The sequence below is a fragment of the Humulus lupulus genome, chromosome 1, assembly GCF_963169125.1.
Source record: "Humulus lupulus chromosome 1, drHumLupu1.1, whole genome shotgun sequence".
Taxonomy (NCBI): domain Eukaryota; kingdom Viridiplantae; phylum Streptophyta; class Magnoliopsida; order Rosales; family Cannabaceae; genus Humulus; species Humulus lupulus.
In genome coordinates, this window is record NC_084793.1 from 245,798,223 (window position 1) to 245,803,871 (window position 5,649).

Below are 5,649 nucleotides of genomic sequence, written 5' to 3' on the forward strand. Positions count from 1 at the left end.
GGTGGGTCTTGCAGAGTTTTACCGCTTCTCGTCATGATGGCATTTACTTCCTTGACATTTTGATCATTAGAATTTGAAGATTGGGCCATGTGTTGGCCTTGAACATTGAATTTTGGTTGGGAAGGGAGTTTGCCTTTTTCCAGAATGGCCAAGGATTCAGTCAATTTTGAGAATTGACATTTCATTTCCTTGATTTCTTCCATCATTTGGCGATTCAATTTGGATTGTTCCTCCATGAATGCATGAAGAGTATTCTCGAGAGAATTTCGTTGTGGATGAGCATTATAATGAGGTGCAAAATACGCCTTTGATGGTTGAACTTGTTGCTCATTTCTCCATTGGCCTTCAGACGATTGAGCTTGGTTGGAATCTCTCCAACTGAAATTTGGGTGGTTTCTCCAACCAGGGTTGTACGTATGGGAGAATGGCTTGTTATATGCCCCTAAGGCATTGCATTGCTCCTCATAAACCCCCCTCATTTCATTCAAAGCTAAGCAGTCCTTAGCTAAGTGCTCCGTCCCTCCACATACAAAGTAAGGTTCTTGCGGTTTCGCTTGAGCAATCATGTGCGAATTTTGCCCATTTTTCGTCATTAAGACCTCAAACTGCTTTTTCAAAGCTTCAAGTTGGGCCTTAATACTATCCTCTTCTTGAAGTTGATAGATCCCAGATGGTTTGTGTCGGTTGGTGCTGTCAGTAGCACTTGGACCAGTCCAGGTGTGAGACTTTTTCGCAGTTTCTTCGAGATATTCAAGAGCATCGTCTGGCTCTTTTTCGAGGAATTCACCATTGCATAGCATTTCTACAAACTGGTGCTCACGACTCGTGAGGCCTTCATCGAAGTAACTGACCAAACGCCAGTTCTCATAGCCATGGTGTGGGCACTGATTTAACAGATCTTTGAATCTTTCCCAGACTTGATAGAACGTTTCATTGTCCTTTTGGGAGAATGTGGAAATTTGTTGTTTTAGACTGTTGGTCTTATGGCTAGGGAAGTGTTTCAGAAAGAAAGATTTGGTCATCTCCTCCGATGTTCCAATCGACCCAGGTCTCAAAGAGTACAACCAGCTTTTGGCTTTGTCCTTCAAGGAGAAAGGGAAGAACTTCAGTCGCACATCATCAGCATTTTCGGCTCGATTATAGAACGTGGATACCACCTCCTCGAATTCTCTAATATGCACGTATGGGCTTTCATTTTCCATTCCATGAAATGTAGGCAAGAGTTGAATCATGCCAGGTTTAAAGTCTAATGCGGGCATATTAGGAGGGAAGATAATGCATGAAGGCGTGGAAGTGCGAGTAGGATGGAGGTAGTCATTGAGAGTTCTTGGTTGGATTTCATCATTGCGAATGGGTTATTATCAGCGAAAGTTTGTGGAGAAGCAGGATTGGTGGAAGGAGTTCCGGTAGGAGTGGCAGATGAATTGGAAGAAGTGTCACTGGAAGTTTCGTGATGATTCATCCACTCTCAGAAATCAGAATTAGATGTATTTTATGTTTCTCTTTTTTTTTTTTTTTTTGATTGATTTTTTTTTTTGTTAAACTTGTTCCCAGGTAGAATTGGAAGTTTTCAGGTGATCTCCAACGCCTTACTAGAACTCCCCGATGTTACTGAGTAAGTATGGTGGATCACAAGTCAACCTTTTCGACCAAACAACCTTTAAGCAGAGTGAGATTGCTTATTTTGACAGAACAAGTTTGGTTTTCTTATAGTAATAAGTTCAACAATGTAATAGTGCAAAGGTAGATGCTCGAAATGTTCCCAGGCCGATTGGGAAGGTTGCCAAGGTACCGCTTTAGACCCACACTTGCCTAGACAGAACTCCCCGAGGTTCCTAAGTAAGTGTGGAGGCTAACGCTATCACAAACCTTATTTAACAACCAATATTTCTAGACAGAACAATATCGGTTTCTACCATTTGTAATATTACACAATTATTCCCAATACTAAGCGTTTTATGATTGAAATTTTATGAACAATTTTATGCAATTTTATATATATATATATTTTTTAAAAACCTAAATTCTAAGGAAAACTAAGGCACAGGAAAAGAAAAACCTAAACTAAGCAACAAAATACAAAAATAAAATAACGAAAAGAAAATTAAAGTGAAAATAAAATAACAAGCTTAATTTTTTTTTCTACAAATATTTATTTAACTAAAAAAGGAAAAAAAAAATTAATAAAACTATAGTTAAAGTGTAAAATATTTATTTAACTAAAAAAAAGAAAAGAAAAATTATATAAGTTTATATATATAGCTATATAATGTTTTTTTTTGGTATCCGAAAACTAGAAAAAAAAATTGAGAAATAAATATATATGTTTTTTTATATATGTATACTTATACATGTGTAGTTTTATTTTTATTTTTGTCTTACCAAAAAAGGAAAGGAAGAAAGAAAAAGAAAATATATATATATATATAAATAACCCTTTTTTTTTGTTTCTTTTTATGATTTTCTTTTAATAGTAATACTTATTTTAACTAAAAATTAGTAAATAAAAATAAAAACTATACTACCACAATATTTACACCAACAAAAATATAAATAAGGTTACTAACACTTTTGGTAGAAATTTCACTAAACCTTTGAAAACTACCTCCCCGGCAACGGCGCCAAAATTTGTTTAACGCCCAAATCGTGACAACCACTAAGCGGTGGTTGTAGTATAATCAGGCGGTTGATCCACAAGGAGGTAACCTATACTCAAAGATTAGTAGAAAATAACACAAAAATTAGTAACAATAAATGAATAAAAAAATGGAAATGAAAAGAGGTTTGAGATTTTGGTATTGTATTTTTGATAAAGTGATGAAATGAGATAAGTGAAATAAAGGTAAGATGTAATCAAGAGTTTGAGAAAAGGAAAGGTTTCAAGAATCATCCATATGCTTGTTTAGTTACTTGGTTACTTGATTTGCAAAAATACACAAGTAAATAGTTCACATTCCAACATTTACTTGGAAAATCTAACATTAAAGTCCATATATTTTTTCTAACAAAAGTCCATTTGAGTTATAAAATTCTTTACTTTAAAAGCATAATGTTAATCTTATGAAAAATCTAAAAATGACAAAATACCCAAGGGCAATAATGCAATAGAAGATTAGACATAAAATTATGTATCAATATTACTTTTACTAATTAGAAGCACATAGAAAGAGCATGACTAATCCTATATACTATTAGCATAAGTGAATAAAGATAACAAAATAAAGATAGAGATGAAAGAACATAAATAACTCAAATATATTACATTAAGAACATAGTAAATCAAAGTAGCAAAATAACATCACTAGCATGTGGAATCATCCCTAACCTTCCTAGGAAGATTAGGCCATTATGCTCATGATTCTCACAAAATTCTAAGAAGAAAATATGAAAAGAAAGTGAGTGGAAATTTTGCTATAGTTTCTCTACTCTAAAAATTACATACATAATGTGAAGAAAGTGTCTCTATTTATAGATGGAGAAAATGACTAAAAAGAAATTAAACAACAAAATGGGGTTTACAAAATAAATCTGAAATATTAATAATAAAATATGATTTTGAAAAATTAAATCTTATTATTAATATTACCCTAGCAATTTTTGTGTATAGTCAAAATGCTCATTTTCTAAAATACCACAAAAACATGAGCTTTAAAACTCAAAATGGCAATTTTACAAGCCCAATACCCACAAAATATGGCTGGTGACACAAGAGGGTTTTGACCCATTTTTAGCCAATGAGGGAGTGCCACGTAGGCAGGCTGCTGGGAAGGTTTCGGAACGGGCTGGCTGGAATGAAGGCTGAAGGAGTTGGGTGCCTTGGGCCGAACTGGGCTTCAGCTGAAGTGAAGTTAGGCCGTGGGTGTTGGGCTTTGCTGGGCAATTGGGCCAGCTGGAAACGTGAGGCAGCTGGGACGCTTGATGGCACTTACTTTGGAGGAGAGGAGCGGACACGCTGCGCACTGGGAGGGAACAGGCAGCTGGACGCATGGCGCAATGCAGATGCGGCACCTAGTGCTGGGAGGGGGGAAGATTGGGCCTTCAGGACTGGGCCTTCGGGACTGGGCCAATTTCCTCAAAAATACCATTTCTTCATTTTCCTTTTCAGACTTAGCTATATTTTTTTTCTCTTTTTATTAATGTCCAAATGCAAATTTTTTTCCTGAAAATTAAACATAAATTACATTAAAATTAATATTTTCAATTAAAAAAATATTACAATAAGTTCATGAAAATATTAATTAAAACTTAATTTATTTTACACTTTAAAACCAATAAATTTGTATTTTTGAGCACTAATCACATCCCATGGGGTGAGTTGGGTAAACCAATTTATTGACAACAACGAGTGAAGAATACCAAAACTGCAGCAATGGTTCTCCCCCTCGGATGTTAAGCGAATTCTTAATATTCATCTCCCTAGTTCCAATTTGGCGAACAATTGGTTATGGAATCCTGACCCATTCGGAAAGTTTTAAATCAAATTGGCACAAAATTTACCTTGTTTTGAGGCATCGACACACATGGGTTGGACATTCATTTGGAAAAGTAAAATTTATCCAAGACTTAAGGCCTTGTTTGGATCTTGGATTTTAGTGAGAAAAAATTTCATGAGGGAAAATATAAGGTAAAAAATTGAGGAAAATGTTTTCCACCAATTTGATTAGAGACTTTTTTTAAAAAAACAAAAAATTGTAGATATTTATAATTGTTGTAAATTTTAAAAAATTATATTACATTTAAGTTTGAATTTTTCTAGATTTTTTTTAAAATTTGTTGATTCAATCCAAACATAGGAAAATGGAATTCTTAGGATTTCATTTTCTTAAAATAAACAAGGCCTAAGATTCTCTAGTGGCAAACACTTGCTGATGCCCTGCCTACTAAGGCAAAGCTCAATAGCCTCATTGGACTACAGTCCACTAGCTGTTGTTTTTGTAAGCAAGAAGTTGAAAGCTCCTTCCACCTGTTTTGGAAGTGCCCGTTCACGGAAAGGTTATGGTTCATTTTCCTAAAGGGTCTGTGCATTGATCACATAAATGTAAGTGGCTGGGAAGAATGGTTCGAATTCTTCAAAGATCCAAACAACTCCTAAGCCAAACATCATTTTAGAAGTTCTTTCTTCAAGCTTCCACTTTGATTGACATTATTTGGAGAGAAAGAAATGAAATTATCCATGGATCGCCCCCAAAATCGTTTAAATTGTTATGCTCTCTGTATGCTAAAAAATTGGCGAGTTGGAACTTAGACAACCTGGCTATATCTTCCAATCCCCGTAAATGGGTACCACCCCCTCCGGGTTGGGTGTTCTCTCATCTGATGTAGTTGTGTCTAGTTCTAGCACATTGGCAGTGGATGTGGGTCAAGATTCGAATGGCGGAATTGTTGTTGTGTCTGGAAGAAAAATCCTTGCTTCGGACCCCACTCTTGCTGAGGGAACTGCCTTGTTTCTGGCGGCTACAACTACCAGGATTTATTCCTGCAAAGCTGTGATATTTCAAAGTGATTGTCTCTTAGCGGTAAATGCACTTTCCAAGAGGAATCACCATGAGATTGCTTGCCTAGAGGGGATAATACACAAGTTTATCCATGTATCCAAGGGGTTGGAGCATTGGGAAATCACTAAAATTGATAGGGAAGTAAACTACTTGG

The 5,649-nt window shown here is 35.5% G+C and overlaps 1 non-coding gene across 1 annotated transcript; it reads left to right on the forward strand.

Moving 5' to 3' along the window:
* The first annotated feature begins 867 nt into the window (after nucleotides 1–867).
* On the forward strand, nucleotides 868–974 carry LOC133813753 (small nucleolar RNA R71). The gene has a single exon (XR_009884753.1). It is a non-coding gene; the product is annotated as a small nucleolar RNA R71 (small nucleolar RNA).
* Nucleotides 975–5,649: the final 4,675 nt, after the last annotated feature.